The 23664-nt window shown below is 41.9% G+C and overlaps 1 protein-coding gene across 2 annotated transcripts in view; it reads left to right on the top strand.

Annotated features, from left to right (window-relative positions):
- KLHL6 (kelch like family member 6) overlaps nt 1-23664 on the top strand; it is a 111198-nt gene that overhangs the window by 11274 nt on the left and 76260 nt on the right. The window lies entirely within an intron of this gene.

Here is a 23664-nt window from a genome sequence, read left to right as displayed (position 1 = left end):
AGCCAAAATTACATTAGCAAGAAAATATGATAAAACAAGAACTAGTAAATCAATTTGAATGTAATCAGCAGAGGGACCTAGTTTTAGATATTTAAAATATCTTGGTCAATTATAATGTTTTGGTTAACGAATTGTTGAAATTTCATAAGGAAATGAAACCCAGTTGTCTGGTTTTACCAGGTGTTTCTATCTATATGACTATAGCTAATTGTACCTTGTAGCATGGGTATTAAATGTTTTAAGCTACGTATCTTGTTTCACTACTAACTGAGTAGGGGAAGTAAAATGAGGAACAAATCATTACTCTGGACAGGAAGCAATAGAAAGGCAAATCAACATTGTTCTTGACTTGGTCCTTTGCATTGTTTTTATATATTTTTACTGGAAATGCTTTATAGCAATGCTCTTTTGGATCACCATTTAGTTGATCAGTAAATAGATGTCTGATGTAGTGGAAGCCCCAGGTGGGACTGAATGTGTCTTTTCTGCTGGGGAAAGGCCCTATACCCTGAGTTAATTTGCATATGACTCAGGTGGCTAGGAAAGGGAGAGAATGCTGACTTGGGGACTAGACTTCCCTCATTTGAGGAGAGGGGCTATATTCTCCAACAGGCATGGGTGCATGTTCTTCTGTGCAATTATAATTAGAAAGTAGGAATGTTGAGGGTGGGGGATTAAGTAACAACAGGCTTCATTAAGTTGATCTGCCTGTAGTCCTGGGTGAAACGGGGCTTAGGGGTAGGCTCATCTTTGGGGATTGACAAATAACTGCAGTCTAGGCTCTTGGGTAGCCTGACGTCTTAAGTTTCTTTGTGACTGGATGTAAAAATTTGGAGAATTGGCTCTTCCTTGGGAAGAACCTCAAGAGGGTAAAAAGCTGGGCTCTTGCTAGCCTCACTTGAGTCCAGAGTTTGTCCTAAAGAGCGCAGCCCTGCAGGGATCAGCCATTTACTTTTCTCCAGAAAAAGAAACAGTTCAGGGATAGCTAGAGGGATGCTGCCAACAGACTCCAGGGAGGGAGAATGCAAGTAGTTGTAGTCAGACAGTGCAAACAATAATGTGAGAATTGGTGGCTCTTCCTTGTTGGGGTAACAGCAAGATCAGTGATGAAGACTCCAAGAATGGCTGTGCACATTAAGTGAGGTGGCAACAAGATGCTTGTACCTGCAGCTCTGCCCTCTCCCCTTTCCACAGGATCATCTTCATTCTATTTACAAACTGAACATAGTATCTCTCATCTTTAAAAAAGTCTTCACTAGATCCTTCAACCCCCTTCAGCTGTCAGACCATCTCTTTGCCTTCCTTCCCAGAAAAACATCTCAAAAGAGTTACCTACACTCTACTTTTAATTCTTCATCTCCCTTAAGACTATTATTTATCTTTTTTTTAAATTTTTATTTATTTATGATAGTCATACAGAGAGAGAGAAAGAGGCGGAGACATAGGCAGAGGGAGAAGCAGGCTCCATGCACCGGGAGCCCGACGTGGGATTCGATCCCGGGTCTCCAGGATCGCGCCCTGGGCCAAAGGCAGGTGCCAAACCGCTACGCCACCCAGGGATCCCAAGACTATTATTTATCTTTAGGATGCTTTTCGCATTAAATAACAGAAAACTCTGGGGGCACCTGGGTGGCTCAGTTGGTTGGCCATCCAGCTCTTGGTTTCGGCTCAGATGGTGATCTTGAGGATTGTGGGATTGGTCCCCACATGGGGCTCTGGTTGTCATTCTCCCTCTGCTCCTCCTGCTATGCATTCTCCCTCTTTCTCTCCTTCTCTCTCTCTCAAATAAATAAATAAATGAATAAATAAAGTCTTTTTAAAAATACAGAAAACTCTGAATCAGTTGGGGATTTATAAGTTGAAATAACAAGAACCCTACAGAGCAGGCTTCATGCATGAGTTCTAGCTCTGTTTTGTGGCAATTCTCTTGAGTCTGTTCTCTTTGGCATTGGCTTTATCCTCAGGCTGGTATCAAGATGGTTTCTACAGAACTAGGTGTCAAATGCAGAAATGACAGTAGCCAGTGGAAAAAGAGAAGCTGTCTTTTCTTTATGTTTCTTTTTAAGGAAAAAGAGACCTCTACAGAAATCCTCCAACAAATTTCCCCTCACGTTTTGTTAGAATTAGATCACATGGCCATTCCTAAACATATCACTAGAGGAAAGTAGATTATAATAGTTGGCTTTGACCAGTCAGGATTTACACTGGAGCTGGCCATAGGATGCTGTTTGAAGGAAGAAAGGGAAAACAAATTCTGGTGAAGTATTTAACATATGAGTTTAACTTTTGTCCCCAGCACTACACTGGGATGGAACTGCACAAGGCACCAAATTCCAGTGAGCATTTCTTTGTCGTCATCTTATTCCACCTTTTAGCAACGTTTCACTACTTGTGTACACTTTAGTTTCTCCTACATCACATTCTCTTGGTTTTTCTATTCTCTCTAGTTGTTTTTTCTTGGTCTTCTGTGTACACAGGATTGTAAAACAAGACTCATTCTATTTTGTCTTCAGCTTTATCTTCTCAACACAATCAGATGATTCCAGTATTTCAAAATAAGGAATGAGACAATTAGCCAGGACTTGCAAAGGAGGTGGCAAAGAGTGGGTTTCATGTCCATTAGCTGATTTTAAAAATCTATCTTATAAAAGAGATTGAAGAGACCAAAGTGCATAGGAAATTGGAGAGAAAGTTACTTTAGAGATCTGCAATATACGTTTTCCCCCACAGTGGGGAAGCAGTGGGGATGCTTGCTCTTCTCTGCCAGTTTAGTGAAAGCGGCTTTATTGAGGAGTATTTGGAGAGTGAGGACACAGAGGACTGGAGTCTGACTGTGGCTAGCTAGCTCTTCTGATGGCATGGTAAAGAGATGATGCTGTCTTAGGGATGGCTGCTCTCCCAGAGTCTTAGTCAAATGAGCTTCAGAGCTTCCCATAGAAATCATATAGTACACACATGGGAGTTTTCCCGCCCAAGATTGCCACATGGTGAAAAACAAGCAAACAAACCCTGGAGCTATACTATTAGATTCTGGGGTGGTGAGGGGATAATTTTAAGTGACTAGCCCTAGGAGATGTATTTAGTTACAACGAGGGAACTACCATTACCAGATTTCCCAAGATGATGGAGCTCTGAAAAAGCCATAAAATAGTCCCACGAGGGGATCCCTGGGTGGCCCAGTGGTTTAGCGCCTGCCTTCAGCCCAGGGTGTGATCCTGGAGTCCCAGGATTGAGTCCCACATCAGGTTCTCTGTTTGGAGCCTGTTTCTCCCTCTGCCTGTGTCTCTGACTCTCTCTCTCTCTCTCTCTCTCTCTCTGTCTTTCATGAATAAATAAATAAAATCTAAAAAAAAAAAAGTCCCATGAGATTAAGAATAAGCTCTAAATACCTGCCAAACCTAAGTAACTTTAGTTCATATGTCAGTTAAGATCTTTCCTGCCACATACCTTTTCTCCCTCACCGTTTTGTTTCAATCCTGAGAAAGCAGAAGCAGAGAAAGGAGACTGAAGGTTTTAGGCAAGAGAAACAAAGAGCCCCTTCTACCCTTTTCCCACCAGAGGCAGCCAGGTTGGAGCACCCTCAAACTGTGGGGTGGCGGAGAAGCTTTAACTCTTCATCAGTTTGGAAGTTATTACTTTGGACTTCTTGTAATACTTACTGAAATGAAACTGTGTTTGTATGTATATGTATGTGTGTGTCTGACCAAAGGTAACTTGATGGATTTTTATTATTGAAGAATGTCTAGAAAAGTCACAAAATTGCCTTTAATTTTATTTAGGGAGCAGGGAATAATGAGTTCCACTGAGGGGATGAGTTGAACAGGTAGTGGAGAAAGAATAAAACGGTTTTCTGATCATACCAAATGCATTGCCCTTGTTCAATGTGTCATTAAGATAGACTTTTTCTTCTTCTGTCCAACCTTTAAATGAGGTTGTGCCCAAGACCTGTCTCAGGTCCTCTCCTCATCTTTGTCTATATTTTCTTGATATGTTGTCCTTTTCCATTTTATGGCTTTGACCTACTTTATGCTGACTTGCAAATGTGTACCAAATGTGTACTTTTAGCCCAAAAACATTTTCTCTGAGTCCCAGAATCATGAATCCAATGTACTGGCAACTCCACTTATTGCTAGTCTAATAGGCATCTTAACATGCCCCAGATTTCCCTGTCTCATCTCCACCATTTGTTTTTCTCCAGTTCCCTCCCATAATAATAAAGAGCATCAGCTATCAACCCATTGCTTAACTCCTAAATCTTAAGGTCACTTGGGATTTTCCCCTTTATCCCCTATCAACCGACCCTTATCAGTTCTACCTGAAGAGTATATCCCTAGTCCATCCTCTTCTTTCCATCTCTACTGTCATCCCCTCCTCCCAGTTACCATCAGCTTCTCCTGGACTACTCCAAGCCCTCCTTCCTGGTCTCTCTTCTTCCACCCTATCCCTGTTTATTCTGTTTTCTACATCACCAGAGTGAATTTTAGACATTTAAATCCAAGCATATCACTGCTCTGCTTGAATGTTCTATTTTTTTCCTAGTTCATAAAAATAAAATTCAAACTCTGAATTTTGGCCTACAGAAGCCATTATGATCTAGTCTTTGTCTTCCTTTTTTAAGTTCATATTGACCCCCCAACCTCCAGGATTCCTGGGTGGCTCAGTGGTTTAGTGCCTGCCTTTGGCCCAGGGCATGATCCTGGAGTCCCGGGATTGAGTCCTGCATCAGGCTCCCTGCATGGAGCCTGCTTCTCCCTCTGCCTGTGTCTCTGCCTCTGTGTGTGTGTGTGTGTGTGTGTGTGTGTGTGTGTGTCATGAGTAAATAAATAACATCTTTAAAAAAAAAAACCATATTGACCAACTCCTCTTTGTTCACTGAGGTGCAGTCACTCTTCCTTGAATGGCCCAGTCTTTTGCTTACCTCAGAGACTTTGTACTTCCTTTCCTTCTGCCTAGAATGTTATTTTACTGATTCTAATAAGGCTGGATCCCTCTCAACTTTCATGTCTCTGCTCCAATATCACCTCTTGGGGAAGTCTTTTCCTGAGCACCCTCTCTAAAGTAGCTCCTTCTAAGTCTTCTATTAACCTCTGTCTAATCACCTTATTTCTTGTATCCATGGCATTTATCACAAATATAAATTATTTTGTCTTTTTACTTCTTATCTTTTTTTATAAAGATTTTATTTATGTATTCTGGAGAGACACACAGAGAGAGGCAGAGACACCGGCAGAGGGAGAAGCAGGCTCCATTCAGGGAGCCTGATGTGGGACTCAATCTCAGGACTCCAGGATTATGCCCTGAGTCAAAGGCAGATGCTCAACTGCTGAGCCACCCAGGCATCCCTACTTATTTTATTTCCTATTTCTTTTACCAAAGTGGAAATTTCATGAAAACCAATACCTTTCCATTTTGTTCACACCAGTATTTTTGGCACCTAGAACAGTGCATGGCAGGTAGTAGGTGCTCAATAAATATTCAGTGAATAAATGAATGAAAAGGGAAACATCCATCAATGAGTAGGTGTCCTCTGAAGGAATCAGGTGGACCTGAGTTAGAAGAGCCCAGAGTGAAATTACAGGGGCCCTAAAGTTTGTTCAGAAGAGAAGATGTTGCTTCCAGGTGGGGTTTTGTCCAGCTGACTGGGCTGTTCCTCCACTCCACTGTTTTACCTGGGAAGAGGGATATAGTATCCTCATGGTCTGGAGAAGATAGATGTTACCAGTAATTAGTTTTCTCTTTTCTGGAGCCAGAAGATGATAGAGAAGGAAACTTACTTAAGGCTTGGGCAGCTTCTCCTCAACAAAATCCTATTAGAATGGCAAAAAAGGGCAACACTTTAAGCATTCCAGTCTGTAATGGCCAGACTGAGTAACAAATCCTTCAGTACAGAGAGCCCAGGTAAAGACTTGCCTCCTCAGGAACAGAGTACTTACCTCAACTGGAGCCTTCAAGAGCTTCTACAGCAGAAAACTTATTTAGTGTACACCCAACTAATAGAGGGTCCAAGGTGACTTGGATAAGGTGCTATGAGTCATAGAAGTGATGAGAAATTCTGGGATACCATCCTATGTTCATAACTTTCTTTTTTCTTTAAGATTTTATTTATTTATTCATGAGACACACACAGAGGCAGAGACACAGGCAGAGGGAGAAGCAGGCTCCATGCAGGGAGCCCGACGCAGGACTCGATCCCAGGTCTCCAGGATCACACCCCAGGCTGAAGGTGGCACTAAACCGTTGGGCCACCGGGGCTGCCCCTGTGTTCATAACTTTCATCTCCTCCTCCATATCCAAATTCAAATCGCAAATAACAGATGGCTAAATATTTATCAATATGGTATGATGGAAAACACATGAGCATGTGGTCAGACATCTGATTTGAATTCTCTCTGTCACTTACTGGCTTGATGATTTTGGGCAAATCATTTAAACTTTCTGAATCTTAATTTCTCCATTTAAGGAATAATTTTTGCTAAGTAGTTCAAGATTAAAGGTCTGATACATGGAAAGGGCCTGACAAATGATGATATCATTATGGTGGGAGATCTTTTGCTTATATCTCAATGTGCTAAAATACTTCATAGGCATAATAAAATGCAAAGCCTGTCTTATCTTTCTCCTCCCGTCTCTATACCTTGGAGGATCTGAGCCTTTTAGAGAAGCTGAATGTTGTAAAGCAAGAAGTTGATTTCAAGTGAATTTGAGTCAAGATTGACATCCAACATATCATAAGTGCATATTAAGACATGGAGGCACCTGTAATCCATGCTGGAAACAAAAGGCAATCTAATTCCAAGGGATAGGAGGATCAGGAAGTAGCAGGGTTATAAAGTGGCAGGTTGAATCATAATTTAAGAGATGAAATCTAAATAGAGGTATGACAATCTAGGCTCGTTCAATTTCTCAGTAGACAAATGGGAAACCACTTGTTTTCTAATCAAAAGGCCATGAGACTCTGTTAATTACTCCACATGTCATTTAGTTTCTTCAAGGCCTGTGTTTTCTAGCCCTTTACCAATGACATCTTACATATCCCCTCGAGCACTGGGTAATCGTTTGCCAGTTGAGACAATTGTACATAAATGTATGTGGGGGTAGCAGTCATGTTTTGTCATAAGGATGAAAAAGCCAAAAGAGCCAGTCTGAGAAAAATAGTAAATCAGATGTTAAGAGAATGTTTCCTGGTTCATTCCCTGCCCTGGGACAGCCTAAGTAAGAATGTTCTGGTGATGGGGTCAAAGTGATCTCTGTGTATCTATAACAGTTTCCTTTTTCATACCTGTGTCAGTTTGAGTTGGGTTTTGTTACTTGTGACAGGAAGAGTATTTTTTTTCCATTTAAATAGCATTGTTTTATTTGTCCCATGTGAGTACCACTTTTGTAACCATTGTTATTACTACTAGTAGGTATTTTTTTTTAGATTTTATTTATTCATGAGAGACACAGAAAGAGAGAGGCAGAGCTACAGTCAGAGGGGAAGCTCCCTGCATGGAGCCTGATGTGGAACTCAATCCTGGGACTCCGGGATCATGCCCTGAGCCAAAGGCAGATGCTCAACTGCTGGACCACCCAGGTGTCCCTATTATAAGTGTTTTTAAACACTTCTTGAAATGTGTTACAGAAGAGCTATCACATCCATTCTCTGAAAGAACACTCTTCTCAAAGTATCTTGTACAGAACAGGCAAGAGTCCTGAGTAATACATGACACAATGCTTGGTACATAGCAGCAGCTCTCTGACAAAAATGATCATTATTATTATTACTGTTGCTGTTGATACCACTCCTTGAGGATCATACTCAGCCTTATTGGGGGGCATTTCTGAAACTCAAATGTCAGTGCAGTCCTCAGAGATATTTGGGGAGGGTAGTAAATCCAGGCCTTAAATGAAATCTTTGTAACTGGTTCTATCTACAGAATACATCTGTTCCTAAGTCTCTCTTTCCATTCATCCATCTGTCCATCCATCCATCCATCCATCCATCCATCCATCCATCCATCCAGGGTGGCACAAAGTAAGGAAATAGTTTCCTGTCAGTCAAATCATCTAATAAGAAACAGGGATTCTTCAATCTTCCTAAGGAGCCCCCATTAAAAGAAGCCACTTGGGAGTGAGAGAATGGATCTCATGGTGTTTGCATGAAGGAAGACTTCTCAGCTCCTTTCAGTTAGAGTTCTCTTGTCTTCGGACAGTGCTTAAACGAACCATTCCTGTCTGTCGGCTTCTAACAGCAGCTACAGGCCTGAGCTGATCCATGTCCTGCCTGACCTCACATCAGCTTTCTGGCCACCTCTGCATTTTGCCTGACTTTAATTACCCTGTAACAGCTGCTGCCTCCTTCCCTGGTGCTGCCCCATACCCGGCCTTGCTTCCAGCTGGCTTCATGAGAACAGGCATCCAAGAAGCTGGAAGAAAATTTCCCCATGTCTCTGTAGAGGGGCGTTTAGCCTGACCTCTTTGAGTTGCGGAGTCTCTCTTCTGTTATCCTTGCTATTAGCAGTGGCATTTTCTGCTATTGAGTCCACCATTGCCAGAGATAGTTGGAAAAGCAGTGCAGATCACATAAAGAATGTGTCCTTGGATATGGATCACTTTCATCAGGCAAGGAACCAAAATACTACTCATTCTGTCTCTTGAGAGTCACAGTCATGAAAGCACAAACTACATGGAGAAGCTAAGCAGCTATATTAATATGCCAGAAAATGCCCCAGCAAAAACATTAGGGTAGGAAGTGGTCCTGGGACAGTGCTCAGTCTACAGGGGTGAGGCCTTTTCTCGGGACTCTGTCAGCAGTCTTGGGGTGCGGTACTGCTAGGAGTTTTAAGGGAGTAGGACAAGGGTACCAGGGAGGAGCAGCTGCTCCTGGGCCTGAGACTGTGGATTTCTGATGGTCTGATGCCATTCTCAAGACTGGAGATAGTTCTACTATAGGAGAGGGGCCAGGACACAAGTGTCATAGGCAGATCAGATGGGGGAGAGCTGTTTGCTTGAAGCAGCTTGAGCCCATGTGGCCAGGTTGGACAATCAGAATCATCTTCCAAACAAGTAGCATAATCAGAATGGAAGAAAGCATGAGAACTGGTTCAAGTTTGTGAAGGAGTATCCTTTCCCTGCAGGGTCTGTATGATTCTGGGGATGGGTATGAGGGCTTAAAGTAGCTGTTCACGATGCAAATGGAATGCAGAGCCTGGAACCTGGTAGAAGGGAAATCCTGCAAGTTCCTAGGGCTATAGAAGTGTGGTATTGATGAGATTCCTCATATGGTTGGCCATTCTGATGGTAAAACTTTGTCTTATATGGATTTGTAAAATTTTGTCAACTTCCTTTGTCCATAATGTGGACTGTTCTCACAGGAAAGGCACCTATGAAATTCACAAGCCTAAAACCTCCCCTCTTTTAGGTGTTCTTTCTCAGATGTAAGATGAAGGCTTTGGTGTCCCCCTAATGCTGAGTTCTGGTTTGTCACAGGATATAGCCTTGCTAGCTTATAGGCAATGTCTGTTCTCCTATTAACATCAGTTGGCTTCTGCAACCTGATAATTCACAGCTTAGGTGCAAGTATTTGGTTAAATGTCTTCCATTTTTTCTCTGCAACTGCTCCACCATGTCTTTCTGAAATATTTTTTGTTATGTCATCTCATCATTTTGTCCTCCACTAGTAGAAAAGGAAGCCTCTAAAGGCTTAATTTTTTTTAAACTTGATACTTAAAAAAATAGAGGCAAGTCAGAGAGAGCTGTGATAAACTTGAGAAAGACTGTATTACACATATTTTGAGGAATACTTAACTATTAGTTAAATCTGAAAAATACTAATATAATGAAAATAAAGGGTCTAGTAGTAGAGGTCTCATTTGAGTCTCCACTTTACAGACCGACCCCTGAAGTCATTTAGTGTCTTGGGGCCTCATGCATCAAAGAGAGAGAACAACCAGAGCAGTGCTTCTCAAATGGTGGCATGCAGGTAGAGTTTTGGGATCTTATTGAAATACAGATGCTGACTCAGTAGGTCTGAGTGATGCTGCTCTGCCATTCAGAGTTGAATAGCTAGGGCTTAGAAGACCTCTACGGAGTTCTCAATCCTGGCTCTACCTCAGAATCTTCTTGGTAGTTTAAAAAGGACTCACAGAAACTACAGGTCCAGGCCCTACTTCCAATGATATAATTAGTCTGGGATGGGCCAAAGCACAAGTCTTTTTAAAAAAGCTTTTGAGGTAATTCTAATATGCTGTTAGGGTTTGGTATTAAGATGATGAGCTGTAGGAGTCTATGAAAATGTATATATACAAACATGTACATAGATGGATATATATGTACATATATACAGATATATACATGTGTATGACTATACACTTACACAGGGTAAGAGTGTTCCTTTTCATTTTTTCAAAGAATGTAGAAAATTACAATCTGTTCCCTTTTTGCTTTTGATATGTGAGTAGGAATGACAGAGAAGGATCAAAGGAAAAAGTAAAATGACTGTTAGACAAAGTAGCCACAAAAGTAAACAAGGCCTGTCCTTTGCCTTGAGTAACCCGTCGAACATCCAGGCGGGGTGTGAGCCACTGTATGGCAGTGTTGCTTAGAAAGGCTGCCTAACACAGAGCTTGTCAACCAAACAGGCCTGTCAGATTTTGGACCATGGCCTGACCAAGATTTTTCATGAAAACTCTGTCTTTTAAGTCTTAAGTAGCTAGCTTAATAAACCAGTAGGACTAAACCACCTGCCCTATTCTGATTTGGGAACCTTATTCTAAGCTTGGAAAATTTGAATGCATTGACCATAGACCAAACACCTGCAATAAAAGGGAGGAACAAAAGGTTTCCATTGTTTATTCAAGCTGAAGAAAGAGGTTCAAGTACCTGATTTCCATTGCATCATTCATTAGAAAAGCAAAAGCAAAGAGAAATGGCTCTTTGAAATCACAGCAGTCTTCAAGGATGGTGAATATTGTTGAAAAAAAAAAAAAACAAAACCTGTAAGTTAAGGCCTCTGTTGAGAGAGTAAATGGCCTGTTTGTTCAGTTGAACAACTTGAAGGGTTGACTGGAAGTGGGTCTAGGATAACTTGGGAAGCAGGGGCTAAATGGCTCACCTCAAATTGTGTGGAAAATCCGGACCTACGATGTGGTGGTGACAGAAAAGGGGGAGAGTTGCAGGGGGGAGAGGCATGAGCAAGGCCAGGTTGTCCTAGGCTAGGTATGGGGTATTAAGATGTGCCCAGTGCTGAGTGTCCAAGAGACCTTTGAGAACAGGTTGTCTATATGAGTGTCAGCTGATATACTGGCAACTCTGTAGTGTCTCCCTCCAGCAGCCTTGTGTTTACATCTTGGGGTCCCAGGTGAAAGTACTGGTCCTAAGTGAACAAGCCCAGGGGAGGGGGGCGCAGCATGGATGGCCAGGGACGCTGGGAATCAGAGCTGAAGGAGCTGTGAGCCCTGTCCTCCTCCATTCGCAGAAATCTCAGGAGAGTGTGGACATTCCATAAGACCCAGGATTGGGATTTGAACCTGTCCTATCTAGATCTCAAAGGGGCATGGCTACCCCAGCTACCATTAGGGCCACGTTTCAAGTGAGGTTTATTGAATGATGTGATAGAAAAAATGACTAAGTTTGTGTGTTTTCCTTATGTCTGTGCTTTGAACTGTTATTTTAAAGTTTATTTGGAAGCAGCTGAACTTAAAGGGTACAGGGAGTGGGTTATTGTAATATAATATATGGCTAGGATGACAGGATTTCTTGACTTGCTGCTTGAGAAAAATGACTTATTGAGAGTATAAACTCTGAAAGACTCAAAAACTATACTGCACTTCTTCAGTGATATGACTTTGGCAAGTTGTGGGAACACTGACCTTGATATTTGTCCAGGGAGGTGCAAGGCTTTAGTCCCAAACCACATGGCTGGAGACTGTGCTCATTTTCCATTTCTGAATTGCTCAGAGCTCAGTGAAGTCACAGGTTTTGAAGCGTTGCAGTTATTTGGCAGAAATAAGTTGCATTCTTGGAAAAAGTTTAATGACTATTAAACTTGAATCCTATTTCAAGTTCCTGTGGCTGCTGCTGGGTTTTACAAAAGGATTTCCATATAGTTCAGAAATTTCACAGAAAAACTATTCCTTAGTTATAAGGATAATTTAAAACACATGGAATATAAATGCACTAATGCATTTTGCACCCAGTGCATAGACCAGGGAGTTGGTAGCAGGGCTTTAGTCTGGAAATTTCACTTTGGGATTGAAATCCTGGCTGGAAAAAAAAAAAAAGAAAGAAAAAAATCCTGGCTGAGTTCCTCTTACCCAACTGTGCATCCCTGAGTGAGGCTACATCTGCTGGGGAGGAAGGGATGCCTTTTTCTAATGCACCTGCCTAGAGGGGGCGCCTTTCCCTAATTCACACAAGGTTGCCTTATAAGCAGGCAATTGAGAGACCTTAGCAAATGATGCTGCAGGACACCATTGTTTCCCTTTGGCTATTCTGAGATGGCAGTCAGCGTGGGATATGCCTCCAGGTGCCCATGTTGAATGCAGATGTGCCTCAGAATGGATCCTTTTGGACTGATCAGTTCTCACTTGCCTTGGGAAAATTAAAATATTTTAACAGACTTGTTAAACTCTAGACAGCAAGCCTCCAGATGCTTCTGAATTAACTTGGGCTAGCCTTATCAATGTATTATATTTTCAAGAGCTTAAAGATAAAAATGTATTATGCCCATGTGGCATTCTCAGACTCTTTCGAGTTTTCGAGGTGAGTAGTGGACAACAGACTATAAGCTCTATGAGGACATGGGCCTGGTTCTGTCATGTTTAATGCTGCATATCCTGCTTTTAGCACAGTGCTTGCTGTTGAGTATGCACTGGATAAATATATTTGAATTAAAGGATGTATGAATGGTGCCCGTGGATGTGGACCAGAGCAAAGGAGAAAAGACAGATTTCATGTAGTGGCTGATCGAAGGCAAAACCATATTTATTTGGGGACACATCTAAAACAAGTCCTTCTTTAAAATATGTTTTCAGGGAGCTGGGTTTTGTGTTAGTAGAAGAACTAAGAGTCAATAAGATTTTATAAAATTACATGCTTATTTGTATTTAACTCTAAACATTCAGGTGTTTTTATTGATGATATAGCTGCCTGAGAAATGTATGTAGGGCATTCACTATTTTATTTATCAGATTTTACTGAATATCTACTGTGCCTAGGGAGATAGAGATATATGAGACATAGTTTCTGTCCTCCACCAGCATGTGTAGTACAGAAATGGTCCCTGGAACAAATATTTCTAATAACGGTAACAAGTGCCACGGCAGAAATGGCCAAGGTTCTATGTGAGCACATTTGGGACACATCTAAACCAGCTTGAGTAGGATAAAGGAAGGCTTCCTGGAGGAAGTGGCCTTTTTGAATCCCTCTCAATATATATGATTCCTTTGGATTAGGTGGGCTGTGGCTTTTCTGTTTTCTCAGTCTTCAACGGTGTTGTCCTGCTTGAGGTTTTGTCCTAGACTTGGCTACCCCTCCTTCCATGGAAAGCAGCTCCCACCTGGGAGAAGCTTATACCTGAAGAAACTTCACCATTTCCTCCCCTGCAGCTGTGACATAACCCTTGTGGAGGAGATCAGAATTACACTTAGTATCTTCCAACACAGGCCAAAATTTGTTGAAAAGAACCTTGTATATATGGATTTCTGAATGAAAAATAACCGCTGTTTAAATGTTTTAGCTATATAACGTTTTCTGATTCTAAACTGGCTACATTCTCAGATTAAGAAATCTTATTTGATGTTGCAAAGTTTAGGATTTTCTTTTCAGGAATAAAAATGCAAATAACTTGTGTTCCATTCCTTAGAGCTGAGTTTTGTGAAGAACAGTAGGACAGGATGACATTACAAAAAATGGACCCTCTATCCTTGTAGGTGATAAATAAAGAGCAAAAATTTGACTTGGGTTTGAAAGTTTCTATCAATTGAATAAGAATGGTCTCATTTTAAACAGATTTCATAGTATGTATATAATTATCTGTTGGTTGCATCCACATCCTGTTCTCACTTAGGATGCATTTTGGTGGGGGAAAAATTTTAATTCATTGGTTATTAAAACGAGACTAATAATAATCTAGACAGCAGGTGGTACTCAAGACACTTATCGGTTGGTTCAGACAGCTTTACTGCTTGGGGAGGCAGTACTGTGGTCAACAGTTGAAATGGAAAAAGAAGTTGTGATGGTTTGCCGTTACACACAGATCATCTCCAACTGGATGACCCTTGTATACTTTAAACTCAATCCTAAACCTAAACCTAAGCCCATCAGCTTCTGCCTTAAACCTGCTCTGCCTTTGCACTCTCTGTCTTGGTAAAGGATATCACCAGGCATCCAGTTGCCCAAAGTAGAAATCTGGGCATTTTCCTTTCTCTCTTTTTTCTCTTGCTCTTCACTCCTTACTTCTAGTCACCTACTAAGAGCCTGTTGGCTCTATCTTTTATTTTTTTAATTTTTATTTATTTTTTGTTGTCCAAGGTTTATTGAAGATTTTATAGCACAACAGAAAGATTCAAAGGCTCCATGTGGTGTTTGAAATTCATCTCAACTTTAGGCTGAGTGACATGCAGGTTCGACAGACTGCCAGAGGCCAAGAATTTCAGCATTTCCTTAGTGTCAGGATCTACTTTGGTGATCTCCTGATCCAGGGAAGAGACCTTAGGAGCACAATTATCTCTGCTTTCTCTCTCCTCCTCCTGCAGCTTGATGGAGCTACCTCTCACTGAGCCTGACTGAATTTGCTTCATCAGATGTGAGACATAGCCTGTTATCTTGTTGCAGAGCTTCTTGGTGGGAATAATGACAATCTTCTCATGCACACACATTTTGGTGTGGAAGTCATTGCCCAGGCATGAGTAGTACTTCTCAATGATGACCCAGGCTGCCTTCTTCATGATTTTGCCTTCTTCATGGGCGAATGTGGCCCATGTTGGTAGTTCTAATAAAAGATGGCTCTACCTTTTAAATGCTACTTGAATCCATTTTCCTGCATCCTTAGGAACACTGCTCTCAGATGTCCATCATTTCTCACCTGGCTTGCTGGCAGATAGCAGCTTTCTGATTTCTCCCCCTCCCTCCTTACCTCACTCCAAGCCATTTTCCACATGGCGTCCAAGCTGATCTTCATAAAGTTTACATGTAATACTCCCTCACTTGTTAAAACCCTACCGTGGTCCTACACTGCCTCCAGTTAATGTCCAGGGTCCTCTGGCTCACATAGCCCTCCAGGAATAAGGTCCTGGGGGTCTTTCCAGCTTTGTCTTTTGCCCACCCTGATTTCCATGCCAGAGTTAGTGTCCTTCTGAATATTCCTTACACCCTTTTGCCTCTATGGGTTTTTCTTGTGTTTTCGCTTATGTTTGAAATGCTTAACCAATCTTCAGATTTCAACTTAAATGTGACTTTCTCCATGAAAGCTTTTTCTGACTTCCTCAAGTCTACATCAGGTTTCACTGTTATAGGTTTCTATGCTGGATGTCATTGATCATAGGCCTGATTGTGTGCTGTCATTGTAGTTGATGAGACACTTCAAGGTGGGGCTGTGTCTCAGTGTTGTATCTCTAGGAATTACCCTGTGGCTGGTGCTCAATAAACATTTGTCTGTAGTTTGTGGGAGTCCAAAAATGGTTGAATGCCCTCAGAACAATTTGATAGCAAATATAATAAAAACATTTTTAAAGGAATTTTATTCCCAACCCTATCTCTATTCTTTACAGTTCTGTCCTCCAAATACTGTGAAGTTTTGACAAGTACATGGAATAGGATAGCCTGGTATGGTAGTAAAAGCCCCAGGCTTGGCCAATTTTAAATTTTTTTATTTTAAAATTTTTATTTATTTATTTATTTATTATTATCCTTTTTAGGATTATATTTATGTATTTGTATTATTATTTATGTATTTATTGTATTTATCTATTAGAAAAAGAGAGAGAGGCAGCACAGATGAGAGAGGCAGAGGGATAGAGTGAGAGAATCCCAAGTGGGCTCCGCCCTGAGTATAGAGCCTGACATGAACCCTGAGCTCATGACCTGAGCCAAAACCAAGAGATGGATGCTTAACCGAGGGCCCCACCTTCCAGGTACCACTTGGCCAAATTTTTTTTTTTTTAATTTTTATTTGTGATAGTCACACAGAGAGAGAGAGAGGCAGAGACATAGGCAGAGGGAGAAGCAGGCTCCATGCACCGGGAGCCCGACGTGGGATTCAATCCCGGGTCTCCAGGATTGCGCCCTGGGCCAAAGGCAGGCGCTAAACCACTGCGCCACCCAGGGATCCCCTTGGCCAACTTTTTTTTGAAGCTCTTAGTAAGTGCCAGGCCATATATGTGTTATGCACATTACAGTATTATCTCATCTAATGCTCATAACAGCTCTATTGGATAGATATTTGGCAAATAAGGAAATTGAGGCTCAGAGAATCAGACCTCAGTTCATTTTTTTTTAATTTTTATTTTTTTAGTTTTTTTTAATAAATTAATTTTTTATCGGTGTTCAATTTACCAACATACAGAATAACACCCAGTGCTCATCCCGTCAAGTGTCCCCCTCAGTGCCCGTCACCCACTCACCCCCACCCCACGCCCTCCTCCCCTTCCACCACCCCTAGCTCGTTTCCCAGAGTTAGGAGTCTTTATGTTCTGTCTCCCTTTCTGATATTTCCCACACATTTCTTCTCCCTTCCCTTATATTCCCTTTCACTATTATTTATATTCCCCAAATGAATGAGAACATACACTGTTTGTCCTTCTCCGATTGACTTACTTCACTCAGCATAATATCCCTCCAGTTCCATCCATGTTGAAGCAAATGGTGGGTATTGTCTCAGCAAATGGCTGAGTATTATTCCATTGTATACATACACCACATCTTCTTTATCCATTCATCTTTCGATGGACACCGAGGCTCCTTCCACAGTTTGGTTATTTTGGACATTGCTGCTATAAACATCGGGTGCAGGTGTCCCGGCGTTTCATTGCATCTGAATCTTTGGGGTAAATCCCCAACAGTGCAATTGCTGGGTCGTAGGGCAGGTCTATTTTTAACTCTTTGAGGAACCTCCACACAGTTTTCCAGAGTGGCTGCACCAGTTCACATTCCCACCAACAGTGTAAGAGGGTTCCCTTTCTCAGCATCCTCTCCAACATTTGTTGTTTCCTGCCTTGTTAATTTTCCCCATTCTCACTGGTGTGAGGTGGTATCTCATTGTGGTTTTGATTTGTATTTCCCTGATGGCAAGTGATGCAGAGCATTTTCTCATGTGCATGTTGGCCATGTCTATGTCATCCTCTGTGAGATTTCTCTTCATGTCTTTTGCCCATTTCATGATTGGATTGTTTGTTTCTTTGGTGTTGAGTTTAAGAAGTTCTTTATAGATCTTGGAAACTAGCCCTTTATCTGATACGTCATTTGCAAATATCTTCTCGCATTCTGTAGGTTGTCTTTTAGTTTTGTTGACTGTATCCTTTGCTGTGCAAAAGCTTCTTATCTTGATGAAGTCCCAATAGTTCATTTTTGCTTTTGTTTCTTTTGCCTTTGTGGATGTATCTTGCAAGAAGTTACTGTGGCCAAATTCAAAAAGGGTGTTGCCTGTGTTCTCCTCTAGGATTTTGATGGAATCTTGTCTCACATTTAGATCTTTCATCCATTTTGAGTTTATCTTTGTGTATGGTGAAAGAGAGTGGTCTAGTTTCATTCTTCTGCATGTGGATCAGACCTCAGTTCAAATCGATGCTTTGTCACTTATTAGCTGTGTGACCTGGGTCAAGCAACTTCTTCTGAATGTTCATCTTCTCAGCCATAAATTGAAAAAACACTTGCTGATAACTTGGATTCCAAACTTTTAGTTTACTTACACACCATACACAATACACCTTGGCCTCCCATTGGAAGGTCACTGTGCAGTGCTGTATGTCAATGAACAAATGAATGTGCACTACAATATGGTGATGTTCCAGCCCACCAGTGGTCAGGACACCTTTAGCAGTGTAGCCAGTATGTTTGTTCAGTTAAATATTTTATTGCAACTTTTCTTATTATATTATAAAAATATATGGAAAATGAAAAATCAAAGTTCTGATGCTGTTGAGTAATAAGAATAACTGACAATTATTCAGCACTGTGCCGGTTACTAAACTGTTGGCTCTCAGCTTCAAACCCACTCCTCTTTTCTATTCTTTTTTAAAAACTATTTTATGTATTTATTTGACAGAGAGAGAGAGAGAGAGAGAGAGAGAGAGTGCAAGCTCATGTGAGCACCGAAGCAGGGGGAATGGTAGGCAGAGGGAGAGGGAGGGAGAAGTAGGTTCCCCACCACGCAGAGAATCTGACCTGGGGCTTGATCCCAGGACTCTGGGATCATGACCTGAGCAGAAGGCAGATCCTTAACCAGCTGAGCCACCCAGACATCCCCAAATCCATTCTTCTATATTCTATTTTGTGATGCCGGGACTGGGACTCTATCAACCACATTTTTCCTTTACCAACTGCTTCCTTTTAGGTTCTGTCAATAAGGGACATTGGAGGGAGGCTGACTGGCCAGATGAGGAAGAAGGGACTTAGTCTTTCCTGTTTGCTTCTGGTATTTTTCTGGTTTACTTCCTATTCCTGTCATCATTGTCCAGCAATGCCGCTGCTTCACTCCACCAGAGGCAGACCATTCCAGAAGCACTTTGTTAGGATTCAACTGTGTCCCGAAACAGATTTATGTGCTGTAGTTTGAACCCTCAGTACCCCAGAATGGGACCTTATTTGGAGATAGAATCTTTAAAGAGGTAATCAAGGCGCACCTGGATGGCTCTGTCGTTTGGGCCTGTGACTCTTGGTTTCGGCTTCGATCATTATTGCAGGGTCATAGGGTTGAGCCTCACATTGGATTCTGCACTTAGTGTAGAATCTGCTTATCCCTCTGCCTCTGGTTCTCCCCCCACTCTCCCTTGCTCTCTCAAATACATACATACATACAATCTTTTAAAAAAATAAAGAGGTAATCAAATTAGCATAAAGTCATTAGAGTGGTCCCTAATTCACTATGACTGATCTCTTTATAAGAAGATATGCATAGGGTCCCCTGGGTGGCTCAGTTGGTTAAGCATCTGCCTTCAGCTCAGGTTATGATCCCAAGGTCCTGGGATCAAGCCTGGGGTCAGGCTCCCTGCTCAGTGGGGAGCCTGCTTCTCGCTCTCCTCCCCAGCTTGTGCTCTCTCTCACTATCTCTATCTCTCTCTCTCTCAGATGAATAAATAAAATCTTTTTTTAAATTTTTATTTATTTATGATAGTCACACACACACATAGAGAGAGAGAGGCAGAGACATAGGCAGAGGGAGAAGCAGGCTCCATGCACTGGGAGCCCGATGTGGGATTCGATCCCGGGTCTCCAGGATGGTGCCCTGGGCCAAGGGCAGGCGCCAAACCACTGCACCACCCAGGGATCCCGAATAAATAAAACCTTAAAAAAAAAAAGATCTTCATTAAGGGAAGACGATGTGAAGAGACATGGGGGAAGATGGCTGTCTACAAGCCAAGGATAGAGGGCTGGAACAGATCCGTTCTTCATAGCTTTCAGAAGGAACCCTCCTTGCTGGCATCTTGATTTTGGACTTTTAGCTTCCAGAGCTATGAGACAATACATTTTTTAAAAAAGATATTGATTGATTGATTGATTGATTGATTGATTTTATTTGTGAGAGAGAGTCCACATCAGCAGGGAGGAGGGGCAGAGGCAGAGAGGGAATTAGACTCCTCACTGAGCAGGGAAGCCCGACGTGGGGGCCAGTCCCAGGACCGTGAGGTCATGACCTGAGCCAGACAGACACTTAGCTTAATCGACTGAGCCATCCAGTGACCCCGAGATGATAGATTTTTGTTAAGTCACCCAGTCTGTTATGGCAGCCTAGCAAATAACATGCATACAGTTTGATCTAATTTGAGTTTTACCACCTTGCAAAGGCACACTTAACATACCCCTGCAGAGACACCAGTTCAGCTGGCAGGCACCCCTTTCGGAAACCTGTGTCCCAAACCATTGAGACTTTCCTCCAAGCTTCTAAGTTTTAATCATTATCTTTTCCCTTTGTTCCTCCCGCCCTATGAACTGTTTCCTGCTGTTGCTATAGCTTAGTGTTCTCTTTGCCTTTTCAATTAACAATTCTTTATTACCTAAACATTCTTTAAGTTCTCTTTGTTAAAATAACTGGAGCCTAGGGGGCAGGTTTGCTGCTGGCAGAGCCTTGAGGGGACACTCGGGCCTGACAGAGGTGTAGGGTGGGGGGCTGCTGCCCTAGTGGGTCTGGAAGGCCAGGCATTGAATCAGAGAGAGTTATTCTCAAGGCTGAAGATTTAATAGAATTTAGCTTGCTGGGTTTTGTACTTCCTTGAAACCTATCATTCCTTCTGTTTTTCCTATTCCTCTCTTTGGAATAGGAATGTCTATCCTATACCTGACTGACTGCTGTATTGGGGAAGTGCATATAACTTGTTTGGTTTCACAGGGTCACAGCTGGAGAGGAATTATGCCTCATAACGAATCACAATTCTAGTCTCACCTATAATTGATTTAGATATTTAGATGAGAGTTTGGACTTTAGAGTTGATGCTGGGATAAGCTAATACTTTGGGGGTTGTTCGGATGGAATGAATGTATTTGGGATGCAATAAGGACATGGATTTGGGGGGACCAGAGTCACAATACTATGGACTGAATTGTGTTCCCACAAAATTCATATGTTGAAAGCCCTAATCTTACCCAGTATGACTCTCACAGATGGTGTGACAGAGAGATATTTTCTGGTGTAGACTTGTCCATACTGTATTTGATACCTTTGCTCTGATGTTAGTGACAAGAATCATGGTTCACGAATTTGCATAATCCAGGCAAGGATGGCAGCTCTTTTTTTTTTTTTTTTAAAGATTTTATTTATTTGAGAGAGAGCAAGAGCAGCGGGAGAGACAAATGGATGGGGAGAGGGAGAAGCAGACTCCCTGATGAGCACAGAGCCTAAGGACAGACTCGATCCCATGACCTGGATCCCAGGACCCAGATATAATGACCTGAACTAAAGTCACATGCTTAATCAAATAAGCCACCCAGGTACTCTACAGATGGTAACTCTTAAGCAAATTGAAAGTGGTGAATTTTTTCTCATTTGAATGTAGATTGGTCTTAGGCCTATTTTCTGAGTAATTGTTAAGGAAAATAAAGTACAGAACAGAATAAAATATTGAAGATACATAAATATTGGGTTAAAAAGGCTACATAAAACTTAAGGTGTCTTATTTTCTCACAGTAGCCTGTATGTTCCATATGCTATTCAGTTTTCCTGTTCACATGTTAGCCTCATTAGTCTGGGAGCTCTGTGAGGATATGCTGGGGGATATTTAGTTACTTCATGTCTCCTAGTTTCCAGCACTGTAGCTGGACAAATACTTGACATTTCATGCAAATTGATCAAACTTAAACTTAAGTGCTAAAAAAGGCCTGTTTCAAGTCCTTATTGTCAGTGTCTCTCAGACCTGTTGATGATCCAGCCCATAGAGAAAGGGGCCGCTCAGTGAAAGGGGTGTACTTTGTCCAATTTAGACATAGAAATGACTTTCCGTTATGGTGGGTTATTTTGAGAGGGTGAGACATAATTTACATGTCAAGTCAGTCAGTGGCCAGAATGGTTCCTATGTCTGGAGGGAATTTATGTCTCTGCTCTTCTTTGCCTAGGTTTTGAAACTTTCGTTATTTAATAATAGTTGCTATTTGTTTAGCACTACTGCATGTCAGGTGCAGTGCTGAGGGCTTTACATAATGGGATCTCCTTCAATAACTACAATACTCTGAGATGGGTAATCCATCTTATAGATAAAGAATCTGTAGATCTGCAGTTAAGCAAATTGTCCAAGGCCACACTATGGGAAATGCAATAACTGGAATTAAAATCCAGGTCTCTGACTCTAGAGTTTGACCCTTTCTAGAGTGGTCTTTCCTGGTCAAGCAGAGTTCCTGGACCTTTAGAATGAAATGATGGATCTCCTGACTCTTCACACCAGGATTCTTTCTCCAGGCATTAAAAACTCAAAATCCCAATTATTCCTCTGAGAAAGTGATGGCTAAATTTTCTAGTCCCCGGTTTGAACTTGTTAATACACCTTTACTTTCTTATACACCATGCTGAAGGAGGCAGTTTGCAAAGTGGCAATGTGAGATACAGAAATGAGCAGGGAGCTTTACTTTGTGTGCCCCCCTTCAACATCTCTTGTCATATCTGTACTTGGAAGGGTTGATATGATGATTAACTGTGTTATAGATAGAGTATTGGTTATGTAGGGCACATATAATATTTTCCTTTTTTCATTTATATGTGATATATCCATTGCTACTGAGCAGCTGTGTTGTTAACCCAAATTGGGGATCTTGTAGAAGTCCTTCCTGAATGGCTTAGGAATGTGTTAAAATATATCTACATATTTTTAAAAGATAAGAGCTGGGGCACCTGGGTGGCTCAGTCAATTAAGTGTCTGACTGTTGGTTTTGGCCCAGGTCATGATCTCAATCTCATATGGAAATTGAGCTCCACACTGGTCTCTGGGCTCAGCGAGGAGTCTGCTTGAGATTTCCTTTTCCCTCTGTCCCTCCCCCTGTCCCCACCGCCTGCACTCTCTCACACACACTCTCTCTCAAATAAATCTTAAAAACAATATGAAAACTTTCCTTGAACTGGAGATATAGAAAAAATAGATTTTATTAATCCAGTATTTTTCTTATTTTTCATCTGTTGTGTAAAGGTATATTGAGGGATGCCTGGGTGGCTCAGCAGTTGGGTGGCTGCCTTCAGCTTGTGATCCCAGGATCTGGGATCGAATCCTGCATTGGGCTTCTGTGAAGAGCCTACTTCTCCCTCTGCCTGTGTCTCTGCCTCTCTCTCTCTCTCTCTCTCTGTCTCTCATGAGTAAATAATCTTTAAAAAAAAAAGTATATTGAAATTCAATAGCTTGAAACTTCAAACAGACTTGATCACATTTCTTTACCCTGGACAAAGTATCTTAAGGGTGAGAAGGCCACCTGGCTGTTTCAGAATGAGGTTGATTGGAAGTTCCCGTCCCCCAACTCCTCTGCCCCAAGCTATGTCTTGCCTTTCTTACATTGTTAGCTTATCATGCTCACACTTCAGTTCTAATGGTACATCCAGAGGTGACCATCTCTGCTGGACTTACTTACTCATTTGGAGGTCGTTTTAAGACCGAGTCCTTGGGGGAAGCCATGGCATGGGTGTCATGATGGTATCCCCATGCCCTGTACCAGCAATATTAGTACTGAAAGCTGTAGTATCTTTTGCTTGGGGATGAGGAAAGTGGTGTCCTTGCCAGGCTGATTCTTCAGAGTGATTTTAAGCCAATTCTTTTTTTTTTTTTAATTTTTGTTTATTTATGATAGTAACAGAGAGAGAGAGAGAGAGGCAGAGACACAGGCAGAGGGAGAAGCAGGCTCCATGCACCGGGAGCCCGACGTGGGATTCGATCCCGGGTCTCCAGGATCGTGCCCTGGGCCAAAGGCAGGCGCCAAACTGCTGCGCCACCCAGGGATCCCTAAGCCAATTCTTAACTGCATCTTTCAAGCCTCGTTCTCTTTCTAAGCAGGAGATTTTGT

The sequence above is a fragment of the Canis lupus genome, chromosome 34 (assembly GCF_003254725.2).
Source record: "Canis lupus dingo isolate Sandy chromosome 34, ASM325472v2, whole genome shotgun sequence".
In the NCBI taxonomy this organism is placed as follows: Eukaryota; Metazoa; Chordata; class Mammalia; order Carnivora; family Canidae; genus Canis; species Canis lupus.
Note: the sequence above shows the minus strand (reverse complement) of the source record. Positions and strands in the feature narration are given on the sequence as shown.